Here is a 16,788-nt window from a genome sequence, read left to right as displayed (position 1 = left end):
CATGAAACCAATGAGATGATACTACACATTGAAGTTTGATGAAAAAAATGTATTAAAAGCAACATAAATGGAATCAAAAATAAACAAACGACAATGGGAATTAAAAACCAAAAGCAGCATGTCCGTAAAATAATGAAAAACCACAAATCATAATCCAAAGGAAAGGTGTCCAAAGTCACAGTTCAAAAAAGTAAATCCAAGGGAAAAACAAAACCGAAAACCATTGCTCCATGGGTAAATTCCAAATAAAAAATAAAATCCAACAGTCAACTATATACAGATAAACAATCCAGGGTCCATGATCCCAACGGAAGAAATGAAACCTATCTAATAATACTACCTAATAAAAAAACTATATACAAAAATGTGGTCCATTGTCCAAAAGGTCCAAAAAATATAATAAAAAAGCAAAGGAAACCTAACACTAACTACATAACTATTTACATGGGCAGCGGGCTAGTCCAACGGCTCACTGGATGTTGTCATGGGCCAGGGGATCATCAAACTCCTGTTCAATGGCTTGGAGGCGGGCATGTTCCCTGGCCCCGAGGTCTCGCAGGGATAATGCACTGTCCAGCTCCAACTCCCTGCGAATACCCTCGAGTCACTCAGCCCTCCTCAGCGCCCTCCGCATGGAGTTCTCCGCTGTTGACCATTGTGAGCCGTTCCTCCTCTGCCCGCTACCGCTCCGCACCTATCTGCTGGCCCAACCGCTCCCACACAGAAGACACTCCCATTCCAGGGTTCTCCTGCCCTCCGGCCGATGCCTGCCCCCCTGATGTTGGTGGCACGAGCCATGATGCCTCCCACGTCGAGCCTGCCGCTGCCTCCGACGCAACTGCCTGTGCCAGCACAACGGCATCCAGGCTGATGGAATCCACCGACGCCGTTGTGCACGTGCCCTGCCCGATGATGCCATCACATCCTCCATCTGCTGGGGTCAAGTTGCTGGTGTGTCCACCCCTGCTGGACCTCCGACACCCGACTGTGGCAGGGATGGGATCCCCACTGAGTTGGCTGCGCTGGTCGGGGCAGGTCCACAGGGAGCCCTGGTGGCATCTGGGCCAGAAGACGGCATGGAGAACGACTGGCGCATAGCCTCCACAGAGGAGGAGAGGGTCGCCAGAGTGCCTGACACATGTACGAAATCCCCGACCACGGCCGCTCCCAACTGGGCCACGTTGGCACAGTGCTCTTCGTGATGACGTGCATGCTCCCCCCGGGAAGCACACACCTCATCACGAATGACACCCGTGCGCAACGCGACACCAATCAGTGGATGCAAGGATAACTAGGCTGCATCAGTGATTCTGAACATTGTCACAGACATGTGTCATGCATCCATGGCATTCACAAGTCACAGACACGCAGGTCAGACACACAGACATGGACACCATACATGTACATGGCATCAGCACCCATCCCATCCCTCACCCCCACCCATGTCCAGGAACAGAGACTGGCATGCTCTCATGTGTCCATTCCGCATAGGGCTCCCCATGTTGCAATTAAACACATACACCAACCGTGTGCTTCACACATTACTGGTCTCACATGCATGACCATGATGTCCCGTGTGCATGGCCTATGTCACACATACAGGCATCAGACAACCAGAACACTGCAACATGCCCTGTCTCACACAGCAATGCTTGGCCACTTACCGCTCGACTCCAGACGGGTCTGCCTCTCAAGGATCTGGGCATGGAGCGCTGGGCATACGCATTCCAGGACCCTCAGCTGGATGGTACTCATGCTGCCCCGGCCCCCCTCCATGAGGCGCCGGGCCTTCATGAGGGCCCTGGACCTCAAGTCCTCCCAGCGCTTCTTGACTTGCTTAATGTTGCGGGTTGCCACCCTCTCCGCGTTGATGGCAACCACAAAGTCGTCCCAGATCCTGTCCCGTCCTTCCTTGTCGGCACGTGATGATCCGAAGAGGGCATCATAATGCCCCAGGACAAGCTCCACCAGGACACCAACTTCCTTCTGACTGAAGCTGGTGGCCCTCTGCCCCTCTGGCTGGGGGTCGCCAGTGGTCTCGGATGGTGTTTGCCCTGATATGGCGACCCCCGAGGCAGGCGTGGGTGGGCAACTGGGTCCTGGGGCTGGGCTGTGGAGCGATGGTATCCCAGTCGGGAGTCTTCTCTTCCAGCAGGGGTGGACACAGCAACTGGACCCCTGCAGATGGCTGATGTGCAGGCACCAAATGGCAGGGCACGGTGGCAGAGGCAGGCAGACAGGCAGGCAGCAGCAGATGGCTAGTGGGAGGCTGCTCGGGGCTCTGGGGGGCAGTAATTCGGCCTTTTGGGCAGGAGCGTGGTCTTCCGTGTGCTTACGCGTGGCCAGCTTGATACGGAGTGATTTGGCACGTGAAAATTCTGCACGTCAGCGTGTAATTCGAGGAAAGGCCCTTACGCGATTCCATTGGACCAAAGGCTCTTAGCGTGTAAGCGCATCTGTGACGTATCGCGCACGGGCGTTGCCCTGGCAGGGCTTGAAGATCCCACGTGGATTTCCAATGCTCTGTACGTGCTTTTCGCGGGGTGCGGTGCGTGTGTTCTGCAGGCATTGGGGTTCACACGCTATTACTTCACAGCGGGTGGGTGTTGGCTACACGTTCTTCTACACGCAAGGCAGACGGTGAGTGGTACCCTGCTCCCCCAGGCCCGATCGCATGTTAAACTACCCGCGAGCCCCTGAAATACACGCACCCCGCTCCCCCAGGCCCGATCACGTGTTAAACTTCCCGCGAGCCCCTGAAATACACGTACCCCGCTCCCCCAGGCCCGATTGCGTGTTAAACTTCCCGCGCACCCACGAAATACACGCACGCGCTATTTTTCACACAGCGGGTGTCTGTGTTTGTCGCGTACCCCTTTGCACGTCATTTAGGGGTGCGTGGGAAGTTTCACACGCAAATTCAGCAGGGTACGTGTATTTCAGGGGTACCGGGGAGTACTGCACGTGAATTGGCCATGTGGGTCCTCCCAGGTGTTCCCTCTACACCCTCCACGACCCCTGCAGGCAGCCCACACCACAGGGGACTACCCTGCAACCCTGCTCATATCCCGCAGACAGCCCATCCACCATGGGCATGCCCCCCAGCCAAGCCAGATGTCACCTTGCACTAATGATCAACAACACATGTCTCCCAGGACCCCCACCCCCCAGCACTGTGGGGCACCTGCCAGCAGGCCCCCACTCATGTCCCCCTGCACCACCCCCCCCAGCATCCAGGGGCACCCTCCACCAGGCCCCCACTCTTGTCGAACTCATGTCCCCCTGCACCCACACCCCCCAGCATTGCGGGGTACCCTCCACCAGGCCCCCACTCATGTCCTCCTGCACCCCCACCCCCCAGCAGTGCAGGGCACCCTCCACCAGGCCCCCACTCATGTCCCCCTGCACCCCCACCCCCCAGCAGTGCAGGGCACCCTCCACCAGGCCCCCACACATGTCCCCCTGAACCACCACCCCCAGCAGTGCAGCGCACCTGCTAGCAGGCCCCCATACATGTCCCCCCAACACCTCATGACGATCCATAATCATGGTCCCCATGCCCCCTCAATACACCCCCCACGCCACCCCAGTCCGAACACACCACCAGGTATGACATCCACCCCACAAAGAAATCACCAGCACATGATGCATCCCAAATGGCTAGTCTGCACATCAACACATATCCATCAAACCCACACAATGACAGCATGTGAATGATAGAACACACATTGTGACATGCATGAAACCAAAGAGAGAATACCACACATTGAAGTACCAAATGATAATGTATTAAACAGGAAAGCAAGGCAATGAAATGGAACAGAAGAAAGTGGAAATAATAAATGAAATCCAGCATGTCCAATAAATGAAAAAGATGCATGAAATCCAAATGTAAAGCAAGCCAAAAGCAAGTCTCCAAAGTGTCAGTCTGAGAAAATAAATCCAAGGTGCAAAAATAATTAAAAACCATTGATCCATGGCAAAACAAAATCAACAATCCAAATCCATTGTCAAACTATGTACAAAGTGAACATCCAGGGTCCATGTGCCCAATCCTTTAAATGAAACGTATAAAATAAAATCCTACCTAATGAAGAACTATATACAAGAAGTTGGGGCATCGTCCAAGTGCCCCAAAACAAAACAAAACCGAAAGGAAACTTAACACTAAATAACTATTTGCAAGAGCAGCAGGCTAGTCCGACGGCTCACTTCTGGATGTTCCGGGCCAGGGCATCATCGAACTCCTGCTCAATGTCCCGGAGGCGGTCCTCTTCCATGGCCCGAGGGTCCGTAGGGATGACGACATGTTCTCCTCCAACTCCCTGCGGATTGCCTCGAGGCACTCAGCCCGCCTCAGGGCCCTCCACATGGAGTTCTCCGCCCTGACCATCATGAGCCGTGCCTCTTCCGGCCGCTGCCGCTCCGCATCTATGGCATGGCCCAACCGCTGCCACACGGAAGACACTTCCCGTCCTGGGTCCTCCTGCCCTCCGGCCGATGCCTGCCCCTCCGATGTCGAAGGCCCCGAGCCATCATGGCTTCCACCTCATTGCTGCTGCTACTATGCCTGTGCCCGTGCCCTGGCTCTTGCTGCCTGCACATCCTCCACCGGCCGGGGTGCAGTCGTTGATGTGGCCACCCCTGCTGGATGTGCGACTCCCGACTGTGGCAGGGATGTGTCCTCCACCAGCCTGGCCGCACCGTCAGAGGCAGCTCCACAGGGCAACCAGGTGACAAATGGGTGGAAAGATGGCACGGAGGACGACTGGCGCATAGGGTGTTCAGTTGAGGAGGGGGGTCGGAACAAGCTCCAGCAAACGGAGGAATCCAGCCTGGATGACCTGTCCCAGTAGGCCGACGCGGCCAACGAGCCATTCGAGATGACGTGCCGTCTCCTCATGAAAAGACTGCAGGTCACCTCACATGGCCCGTTGACGCAACGCCACACCAGTCAGGACAGGCTCAACCCGTACCTGGATAGCCACGTCGGCAGGCAGAGGAAGGCCAGTTGTTGTAAGCTCATCCCTTGCCTGAAAACGGGTCTGGACATAGGCATCCCTGCTGGTGCAAGATGATGCAGTGACAGGATCAGGGACAGGATTGCACACAGGCACCTCCGCGGCGGCCTGTGCTGCCTCCTGTCCCTGGTCCTGCACTGCACCACTAGCACCAGTGGAATCCCCACCTCCACACCCCGTCTCTGTCGCTTGCACGGCCTCCTCCTCCACCAAACCCCCCACCAACCTGGATGACTCCGTGCCATCTTCCCCCGTTGGGCCCTGTGGGGTCCCAGCTGCCTCTTCTGCTGCCGGACGCTGCACCGGACTCCTCACTCCCCGACGAGATGACAACCTGGGAGGGGAGCCGGGCCTTGCGTCTCCGGCTGGGGGTGCAATCCCTGCCGCTGTGCTCCACAGCACCGTCTCCACCCTCTTCATCAGTTGACGCTGCAGACAGGGAGAAATAAAACACAGGCATCAGGGCACTGTACAATGGACACATACACACATGACAGTTGTACATGAGTGGCATTGGCAAACCTCAGACATGGCATCACAATCGCCAACACACATGTCATTTCAACTCGCACACATGAGCCATACCACAGCCATATCGCAACCGCCAGCACCATCCATACACATACAACAGCATGAGCAGGCAAAGGTGAGCCAGACATCACATGCAACACAGGGAGTGCACTACACATGCACACACACCACCACACTTGCATGCATGTGTACACCTCTGCCAACTGTTGCAGTGTTGAGATCGGCATCCATGTCACATCTGCCAATCAGCCTTCCACATCCCGGTGTCACATGCATCAATGTTGCATCACTGTTGCCCCCTTGTCAAATACACACACATGCACATGTACACAGTGCAGATACATGTAGCTGAAACCAACCTCCATGTGTGCCATCACGAACATGCCTACTTACATACACATTCATTCAACAAACATGTGTGCCCACACATCTCCATTTGGCATGCAAGCCTACACACACAAGCACCATCCATGTCTCACACATGAGAGCCCTTGCATGTGTTAGCCTCACGGCCCTGTACACCCCCCCCCCACTTGGCCCATTAAAACACATGTGCAACCTGCACACTACTGGCACACCACCACACGCACAGCTTACAATCAGGATGCATGTACACTTACCGCTCCACTCCAGACGGGTCTGCCTCTCAAGGATCTAGACGTGGAGCACTGGGGATATGCGTTCCAGCACCCTCATCTGATCTTCCGACAAGTGGCCCCGGTGCCCCTTAGCATCCGCTGCCTTCAAGAGGCGCCAGGCCTTGTTGAGGGTCCTGGACCTGACGTCCTCCCAGCGCTTCTTGACATGATGGAATAGTCGGACTGCCACCCCCTCCGCGTTGATGGCAGTCACGATGTCCGTCCAGATCCGAGTCCGTCCTTCCTTGTCGGCGCGCAAACTTCCAAAGAGGGCATCATACTGCCCCAGGACTTGCTCCACCAGGACACCAACCTCTCTGGCCGGGGGTTGCCAGTGGTGCCAGATGTTGCAGTGCCCGACATGACAACCCCAGAGGCAGGAGTGGGTGGGCAACTGGGTCCTGGGGCTGGTCTGTGGAGCGATGGAATCCCAGTGGGAGTCTTCGGTTCCAGCAGGGGTGGTCACAGCAACAGCACCCCTGGCTGATGTGCAGGCAGCAAATGGCAGGGCACGTGGGCAGTAGGCAATCAGGCAGCAGCAGATGGCAGGTGGGAGCGTGCTCGGGGCTCAGGGGGGCAGTAATTCAGTCTTCTGGGCAGGAGCGGGGTCTTCCGTGTGCTTACGCGTGGCCAGCTTGATATGGAGTGATTTGGCACATGAAAATCCAGCACGTCTGTGTGTAATTCGAGGAAAGGGCCTTAGCGCGTAAGCGCGTCAGTACACGTACGCAAATTCATTGGCCCAAAGGCCCCCAGCATGTAGGCACGTCTATGATGTTACGCGCACGTGCGTTTTCCATGGCGCGTAGAAAAAATAAGCACGTCAGAGTGTCATAGCGTGTAATTGGTGGAAAGTGCCTCAGCGCGTATGCGCATCTGTGATGTGCGTGCGCGGGCGTTTCCCTGTACACGGGTGCATGTTACACGTCCAATGACTGCACGTCAGAGTGTCAGCTCATGTAATTGGAGGATAGGGCCTTAGCGCCTACACGCGGAAGTGACGCTGGACATGTGGGCATGTTTAAAATGTACGTGTTGAACGCCATTTCCTTGTACGTGCTTTTCGTGGAGAGCGACTGGGTGAAATCTGTACTTCTTGTCGGTTCACATGCGATTTACTTCACAGCATTCTAAGTTCGTACTCCCTGTTACCTCTGACAGCTTTTTTTCTTTTTGTCTTTTTCCTGGGCCTGTTTCCTCAAACAGCGTTCACTTCTTCTGTTGTCCTGTCTCCTCAGACAGCGTACAATTCTTCTTTTGGCGGGGGTGTTGCCAACGCACACACGCGCGTCTTTTTCACACTATTTTTCCAGGCAGACGGTGAGTCGCGCACATATTTAACATCTGTGCTTGCGCCGTGTGTCGCGTACCCCTTCAGAGGTCATTCTAGGCTGCGTGTGACACACATACGTTCATTTTTGTGTTTCTGGGTGCCGCAGCGTAGTGCAGGTTTATTTTTCCACGCACGTGGTCTAGGAGGGGTTGCATGCACATTATCTCCCTTTTTTGGGTTGCCTGTGCATTGGTGTGACCCGTCATCTTCCCCCAGGGGTCACATACAACCTTGCTAGAGCACTAGGGTACGAATTCCATCTAGTACCCTACCCCTTTGACCCCCAATTGCCCAGGACAATAGTTTACTGCAACTCCGATACGCACAACAACATCAGTGCCATGGTTGGGAGGCAAGCACGTGGTAAGGGTGACAAAGGTGGCCGAGCCTCAAGAGGTGGGTGTAGTGGATACGGTAGGGGACGTGGCCGGGACTTGCAGGGTGCCCCCAGCCCCCCATGTGTGGGTGACCAGTCAGGGACACCCATGCCCCCCCCCGGTTGAGGGTAACGTGGCTGACACCATCCCTGCTCAGCCCTTGTTGGACCAGCCCATTGTGGCACCAGACCTGGCACAGGGTGACTCCATGGCTGACTTCCAGGTCAGCAGGTCTAGGCCACGTGTGGCAGTGCACGTTGGTGTCACCAGTCCACGTGGATCAGGGGCAGCTATGTCATCTGCTGCCCCGAGTAGGCAGGGTGTGGAGGCTGCAGGGGCAGCTGCGGCTCCATCCACCCCAGCTCTGAGTCTCCCAGCCAGGACAGTGTCGGTCCCAGTCCATCCTGCTGACGTTCCCCCTGACTACATCACACTTCAGCTAATGCCTGCACCAAGTCCAATGGTGAGTGTTCATTCCCACACTCCTAGTCCACAGTCCACCGGGGCTCCTGCCCCTGGTGTCCAGAGCGGTGTAGGACACTCAGGATCCCCACCACCTTCCAAGCGGAAGAGGAAGAGTGCTCGTCCAGTACAGGCTGATGTCCCAGACACGGCTACACAGTCCGGCCCGCCAAGGAAGCTCAGCTTCAATCAGGCTGAACTTGATGCACTTATGGAGTATGTTACCGCACATGACAGCGAAATGGTGATTACTGCACGATGCAAGACCACACCTGCACAACGTCTGGCACACTGGCAGACCATCGCAGACATCAAAAGTGCTCTTGGATTCATGAGGCGCACAGCTAATGATTGCTACAAGTGCTGGAATTACCTGAAGCGCGGGGCAAAGAAAAAGCTGGCCTCAAGTCATGCCGCTACTCTAATGACTGGAGGTGGGTCTCCAGCAGAGGACATTGAACTCACTCCACATGAGTATGTTGCTGGGACCTACGTCACGGAGGGACAGATCCAAGGTGTGGGAGACCTGCCAGATTACGAGGCATTGTCCGGTGAGTGCACATGCATGTGTGTGTCATCCATGTGCATGGTGTGTGTGTGAGGGCTTCTGATTGAGTGCCACGTGAGGGTGTGTGTGCCTGAGTGGTTTGGGTCACCCATGTGTTTCATCCAATACATTCTGCGCACCAGGATTTGGGTATTGCAGTATCCCTTCTGGCAACAGTAGACATTTAGCCCAACCTCACCCAGTTGCCCTTGAAGTGTCATCTTGCCACAACATTGGTGCGTATTATTCTGTGTTCATTCAGGCTGATTGTTTGCATTCCACCACTTTCACTAGGCATTTCTCAGTCGTATTGTCACATGTGTGACATGGCTATGGTACATGCCATCTGTGTGATGGCATGTGTCATGTATGTGTATTGGACATGCCAACCACAGACCAATGTGTGATGGCACTGCTAGCCAGCATGCAGCAAATGTGTTGGTCTTCCATCTTGGTGTCATCAATGTGTGCCATTTGCCTCCCCTTCATACGCAGTGACGGTACATGCATGGGAGGGTTATAGTCATGTGGGACATGTGTCAATGAAGTACTGGTTCTGTTGCTTCTCAGCCCTAATTGTGTGCCATGGTGCTAATGCCTGTTCCCATTTCTTTTCTTTCATGTCTTTGCAGGGGATGACGCACTTGATACTGCTGGGGTTGTGGAGATGGTGCAGACCCAGGAGGGGTCTCAGGCCCGACCGGGCACCAGTGAGGGACGTGGTGTGGTGGTGGGTGAGAACCCACACTTGCTGCAGACCATTATCTCAAGGGTTGTCTCTGGGTGCACCTCCCCCGAGCTCTATTCAGGTGTCGATTCGGATGATGAGACCTATGTACGGTCGCAGGTAAGTGTTTCTGGGAGGGATTCTGTACTGTCCAACCCACCTGCACCAGGGGTAGAACCCTCAATGGGGATGTCAGTGTTGGTAGGTCCGCCTTTGGTGGTTACGGATGCAGGGTCACACTCCGCAACATCTGATCCTGTTCCTGGGCCAGCAGATCAGAGGGGGAATGCAGTCCTGCAGCCTCAGGCAGTGCCGGCACAGCAAGGCGCAGTTCGCCTGTCATGATGCCTACGTCTAAGGAGCCAGGCCGGGCCCAGCAACCCCAGAGGCAGACATCATTTTCCCCAGGGAAGTCTCAGCGGGCCCAAGTCGGGGCCCTTTGGACTCAGTCCTGGCGCCTTAGGCGCCAGGCTCATAGCGGACCCCAGTCCTGGCGCCTTAGGCGCCAGGCTCATAGAAGAGGATATGTGTTTAAGTGCTTGGGTGCACACTTACCTGATGCAGACCTTGCTGCTTCATCCAGGCCCTCTTGAGGCCTGAATGGGACTACTTAACCTGTAGGACTACTTCACCAACCGGGTGTGGTCAGGGAAGGATACATACCTGATTGGTGGAAGGATACATACCAGGAACTTCTTCCAAGGCTATTTAAAGCCCACCCAAACAGCCACACATGCTTCGCGTTGTTCTGCACGTAGCAGCTGGATGCTCACCGTGTCAGCTCCTGCATCCTGACTTCAGCCACGCCTGCCAGCACCCTGGAACACCTGCAAGGGGAGAAAGGAAGAGAATAGGAGAAGAAAAGCCCTTACCTGCTAAATCTGCATCCCGGAGTCATTTCTCCAACGGCCCTGAAAAGGAAGACATCATTTTAAAGGCATTTTGTTTCGATCGCTGCAGCGCTGCATTTTACTCACCTTTGCAAGGCGCTTCCATCTTCAGCAGCGATCTTCCGGATTCAGCTACGCCCCGGCGCCTAGAGGAAAAAAGACAAGAACAAAGGTGAGAGGGAGAAAAGGAATAAGGAAAGCTCAGTTTCCTTTTATGTCTTACCTGTTGGATTATTCCCACTGCATTTCGGTCCTGCCGCTTCCTGGCATCTCCGGACCCCGGCCCCTATGGGGAAAAAAGACAAAGACATTGAATGAGCGAATGCAAAGACATTACCTGAGCGCTCATCCAGAACTGTTTCACTTCGGGTCGGCGCCATATCTCCGGCACTCCGAACCCCGGCCCCTAAGGAGAAAAAGACATAAGCATTAGCGCTTGCTGCAGTTAGACAGCGAACATTATGATCCTGCACACTACTGGGGGAGCGTATAACAGCTGCCCGCCAGAACGGTCAAGGGAGCGAAAGCGTGACTTGAGCACTCCGAATGTGCGCTCCACTATGCCCCGGGTTGCAATATGGGCTGTGTTGTATCTTACCTCGTGAGGCGTGATGGGGTTCCGAATTGGCGTCATCATGTGGGTGCTCAGAGGGTAGGCACTGTCCCCTGGGGAGGTGGTGATGGGGATCATTAGTGGGGTAGTGACATTACTCTGTATCTTTCATGCATGCGTGTGCTGTGGCATTTATACTCACCAAGCAGCCATGCATCGCCATGCCGCCCAGCTTCCATGTCCCGGTTTAGGGTTGACGTCCTGTAAATGAAGCTGTCGTGGGTGGACCCTGGATAGTTGGCATATACTGAGGTGATGATTCCCTTGGCATCACATACTACCTGGACGTTGATGGAATGCCAGTGCTTGCGGTTTCTATAGATGTGCTCAGATGCCCTGGGGGGACGTAGAGCCACATGGGTGCAATCAATGGCACCTAGCACTTTGGGGAATTGTGCCACCCCGTAGAAATCCTGGCTGACAGCCTGCCTTTCTGCAGGCGTTCTGGGCAGGTGTATGTGCCTGCGGACTGATGGGCGTGCAGTGATGATGGCCAACACCTGGTGTAGGCACCGTGACTGCGTGGCCTGTGACACCCCCCCCCACTATGGCACTTTTCCGCTGAAATGATCCGGTAGCCAAGAAGTGCAGTACATTGAGGATCTTCTCCAGGGGGCTGAGTGCTTGGGAGCACAGGGTGGGTGATGTGAGGTCATCCTCCCACTCACTGACCAGGTCGAGTATTATGTGAGGTGGAAACCTGTACCTCCCATACACCTGGTCATCAGGCATACCAAAAAGGCCGGTTCTGGGTGTGAAGATTCTGGCCCTGACTATCCTCCTCCTCCTCCTGCGGTATCCCACGGCCACTGCTGCTAGGAACGGTATATTCATCCTGGCGTCTGAGCTTGTTTGTTGTTTGCGCACACTTTTATGCTGCGCGGGACGTGCGCCTGCTTCATGCTGGCGTACGTGTTTCCGGATTGGACCTTTTTTTTTGGCACATTGTAGGCGACCGTGTAAATCTTCTCGCCCACCCCAGGAATACATGTAACACGTTCTCCCAGGACCAGTCGCATGTAAATATTCCCGCCCACCCGAGGAATACACGTACCCCACTCTCCCAGGCCCAGTCGCGTGTGGAAGTTCATGCGAACCCCGTAATACACGTACCCTGCTGATATCGCGTGTGGAAGTTCACGCAGACCCGTAATACACATACCCTGCTGAAATCGCGTGTAAGACTACCCGCGCCCCCCTGAAATACACGTACCCAGGCCAATCGCACTGCTGGGGGGTGGGGGTGCTGGGAGACATGAGTAGGGGCCTGGTGGAGGGTGCCCCTGACTGCTGGGGGGTGGGGGTGCAGGGAGACATGAGTTGGACATGAGTGGGGGCCTGGTGGAGGGTGCCCCACAGTGCTGGGGGGTGGGGGTGCAGGGAGACATGAGTTGGACATGAGTGGGGGCCTGGTGGAGGGTGCCCCACAGTGCTGGGGGGTGGGGGTGCAGGGGGACATGAGTTGGACATGAGTGGGGGCCTTGTGGAGGGTGCCCCTGGATGCTGGGGGGTGGGGGTGCTGGGAGACATGAGTGGGGGCCTGGTAGAGGGTGCCCCTGACTGCTGGGGGGTGGGGGTGCAGGGAGACATGGGTTGGACATGAGTGGGGGCCTGGTGGAGGGTGCCACACAGTGCTGGGGGTGGGGGTGCAGGGGGACATGAGTTGGACATGAGTGGGGGTCTGGTGGAGGGTGCCCCTGGATGCTGGGGGGTGGGGGTGCTGGGAGACATGAGTGGGGGCCTGGTGGAGGGTGCCCCTGACTGCTGGGGGGTGGGGGTGCAGGGAGACATGAGTTGGACATGAGTGGGGGCCTGGTGGAGGGTGCCCCTGGATGCTGGGGGTGCTGGGAGACATGAGTGGGGGCCTGGTGGAGGGTGCCCCTGACTGCTGGGGGGTGGGGGTGCAGGGAGACATGAGTTGGACATGAGTGGGGGCCTGGTGGAGGGCGCCCCTGGATGCTGGGGGGTGGGGTGCTGGGAGACATGAGAGGGGGCCTGGTGGAGGGTGCCCCTGACTGCTGGGGGGTGGGGGTGCAGGGAGACATGAGTGGGGGCCTGGTGGAGGGTGCCCCACAGTGCTGGGGGGTGGGGGTGCAGGGAGACATGAGTTGGACATGAGTGGGGGCCTGGTGGAGGGTGCCCCTGGATGCTGGGGGGTGGGGGTGCTGGTAGACATGAGTGGGGGCCTGGTGGAGGGTGCCCCTGGATGCTGTGGGGGTGCAGGGAGACATGAGTGGGGGGCTGGTGGAGGGTGCCCCTGACTGCTGGGGGGTGGGGGTGCTGGGAGACATGAGTGGGGGCCTAGTGGAGGGTGCCCCACAGTGCTGGGGGGGTGGGGGTGCAGGGGGACATGAGTTGGACATGAGTGGGGGCCTGGTGGAGGGTGCCCCTGGATGCTGGGGGGTGGGGGTGCTGGGAGACATGAGTGGGGGCCTGGTGGAGGGTGCCCCTGACTGCTGGGGGTGGGGGTGCAGAGAGACATGAGTTGGACATGAGTGGGGGCCTGGTGGAGGGTGCCCGTGGATGCTGGGGGGTGGGGGTGCAGGGGGACATGAGTTGGACATGAGTTGGACATGAGTGGGGGCCTGGTGGAGGGTGCCCCTGGATGCTGGGGGGTGGGGGTGCAGGGAGACATGAGTGGGGGCCTGGTGGAGGGTGCCCCTGACTGCTGGGGGGTGGGGGTGCAGGGAGACATGAGTTGGACATGAGTGGGGTCCTGGTGGAGGGTGCCCCTGGATGCTGGGGGGTGGGGGTGCTGGGAGACATGAGTGGGGGCCTGGTGGAGGGTGCCCCTGACTGCTGAGGGGTGGGGGTGCAGGGAGACATGAGTTGGTCATGAGTGGGGGCCTGGTGGAGGGCGCCCCACAGTGCTGGGGGTTTGGGGTGCAGGGAGACATGAGTTGGACATGAGTGGGGGCCTGATGGAGGGTGTCCCTGGATGCTGGGGGGTGGGGGTGCTGGGAGACATGAGTGGGGGCCTGGTGGAGGGTACCCCTGGATGCTGGGGAGTGGGGGTGCTGGGAGACATGTGTGGGGGCCTGGTGGAGGGTGCCCCTGGATGCTGTGGGGTGGGGGAGCAGGGAGACATGAGTGGGGGCCTGGTGGAGGGTTCCCCTGACTGCTGGGGGGTGGGGGGGTGGGAGACATGAGTGGGGGCCTGGTGGAGGGTGCCCCACAGTGCTTGGGGGTGGGGGTGCAGGGGGACATGAGTTGGACATGAGTGGAGGCCGGGTGGAGAGTGCCCCTGGATGCTGGGGGGTGGGGGTGCTGGGAGACATGAGTGGGGGCCTGGTGGAGGGTGCCCCTGACTGCTGGGGGGTGGGGGTGCAGGGAGACATGAGTTGGACATGAGTGGGGGCCTGGTGGAGGGTGCCCCTGGATGCTGGGGTGGGGGTGCTGGGAGACATGAGTGGGGGCCTGGTGGAGGGTGCCCCTGACTGCTGGGGGTGGGGGTGCAGGGAGACATGAGTTGGACATGAGTGGGGGCCTGGTGGAGGGTGCCCCTGGATGCTGGGGGGTGGCGGTGCTGGGAGACATGAGTGGGGGCCTGGTGGAGGGTTCCCCTGGATGCTGGAGGGTGCTGGGAGATATGCGTTGGTGGGCAGTAGTGCAAGGTGACATGTGGGTTGGCTGGGGGGCATGGCCATGGTGGATGGGCTGCCTGCGGGACATGTGCAGGGGTGCAGGGTAGTCCCCTGTGGTGTGGGCCATCTGCAGGGGCCGTGGAGGGTGTAGAGGGAACACCTGTGAGGACCCACACGGCCAATTCACGTGTAGTACTCCCCGGCACCCACGAAATACACTTAGGCTGCTGGATTCGCGTGTGGAACTTCACGCGCACCCCGAAATGCACGTACCAAGGACAATCACGTGTGGAACTTCCCGCGCACCCCGAAATACACGTACCCAGGCCAATCGTGTGTGGAACTTTCCGCACACCCCGAAATACACGCACACGCTATTTTTCACACAGCGGGTGTCCATGTTTGTCGGTACCCCTTTGCACCTCATTTGTCCTAGAGGGCCACAGTATGGATCATTCATCATAGCTGTATATAGGTGCTTTTTGTTAGCGCACATTTTGGCGCACATTTCTTTCAGGCGCAGGGACGCTACCGCCTGCTTTCTTGTGGCGGACTTGTTTGGCCCTGTGCGCGTCTTTGCTCATGCGCTGGTTTGCCCTATTCGATTCCATGAATACGAGTTGTAGGCGAGCGTGTGGGCGTTCCGCGCACTTGCCTCCTGTACTTCCCCCGTGACGCCCATATTTTCACGCGCTGTTCCCCATTCCGAGTGTTACGCCCCGTGTTCCACCTACTTTTGTTATGTGCGCCGCGCTATGTGCGATTTCGCTGTGGCCGCGGCGCACGCTGTTGGATGACCTGTGCGCCGGCGTGCGCCGCACACTTTTTCAGCGCACATCCAATATTTTTCTCGCGCACGGACTTTCATGAATCGATGTGCGCTGGTTTCCCTCCGATTTTTGCACTTTCACTGCGATAAGCACGTTTTGGCACCTCTGCGCTGGAATTTTCGGCGCACATTAATTCCATGAATCGGCCTGTACATTTCTTGCAGCATAATCATTAGAATAATAGACAAGGTCTCCCCTGTGGTGTACAGGATAGCTAAAAAGGAGGGTGAAGTGACAGTGGAACAGTTTGTCCGTGTAAATCAAATAAAGCCTTTCCACCCAAAACATGAGGTAAAAAGGCTGGAGCAAGCTGGAGCTAGTTAAAAAGAAAACAATGAGTGCAGGGTGAAAGGTCTCTCTAACCAGGGAATGAAGGTAAAACTTAATGATTCCTGGAAAATGCTAAGAGGTTCTGATATGAAGAGACATAATATGTTTTTGAAAATATTTTGGTTGCACAACATGATATTTATGTTTTGATATGTATAATGATAAACTTGTTTTCAAGTGTTCCAGCATGGCGGACGTGTATATCTGAATAATAATAATCCAATTTTATTTTTAGGTGTTCCAGTGAAAGAGGGATGAAAAATGTATTGTGCTGGGTACTTAATTTGGCTGTTTCTTTTTACTCTAGATAACTAACTGATTGCCCTGGCAGTGCTGGATCCTTGGAGCGCTGGACCCCTGGAGGATGCCACTGGATCGGAGGCCCTGGGAAAGCCCCGTACCGAAAAAAGTGGCAAAGATAAGCAGCCCGAGATGCCGTAAGGATGATGCATTTGGAGAAGGTCCCATGGAGTACCGGACTGGGGAGTTCTGCCAATGACAGGGTTATGTGCATTTGTGGTGCAAAAGTTGATGGACAGGACATTCCGGAAGCGTGTCCCATTACATTCGGGCTACCAGGAACTATCTTTCCAAAAATTACACACAGTCATTATTTTCATTTTCATTTTTCTTTTATTTGTTTTGCATTTACTTGTATGTTGTCTGGAAATGGTCATGAGAATTTCTTTTAACCACTATTATTTCTATTATTGGGAACGTTGATTGTTGCATGAAGTTGGGGGATATACATAATTTATGACGCCTGGATTTCAATGTATATAGTATTTTTTTCAATTCTGGAAATTTCAATTGGGGGACATGGTTGAGAGAGAGGTTTGGTGATCTTGGCAGTTCCAATTATTCTGATTGTGGGATGGCTGATTGTTCTCACCATTAAGATGAGG

The 16,788-nt window shown here is 56.0% G+C and overlaps 1 long non-coding RNA gene across 1 annotated transcript in view; it reads left to right on the top strand.

Moving 5' to 3' along the window:
* Positions 1-16,465, top strand: part of LOC138526493 (uncharacterized) — a 91,832-nt gene extending 75,367 nt beyond the window's left edge. Inside the window, exon 3 of the long non-coding RNA XR_011283582.1 lies at positions 16,191-16,465. This is a non-coding gene — a long non-coding RNA (uncharacterized lncRNA). The remainder of the gene's footprint in view (positions 1-16,190) is intronic.
* Positions 16,466-16,788: the final 323 nt, after the last annotated feature.

This window comes from Ambystoma mexicanum, chromosome 7p (genome assembly GCF_040938575.1).
Source record: "Ambystoma mexicanum isolate Mex_15411 chromosome 7p, UKY_AmexF1_1, whole genome shotgun sequence".
Classification (NCBI taxonomy): domain Eukaryota; kingdom Metazoa; phylum Chordata; class Amphibia; order Caudata; family Ambystomatidae; genus Ambystoma; species Ambystoma mexicanum.
Note: the sequence above shows the minus strand (reverse complement) of the source record. Positions and strands in the feature narration are given on the sequence as shown.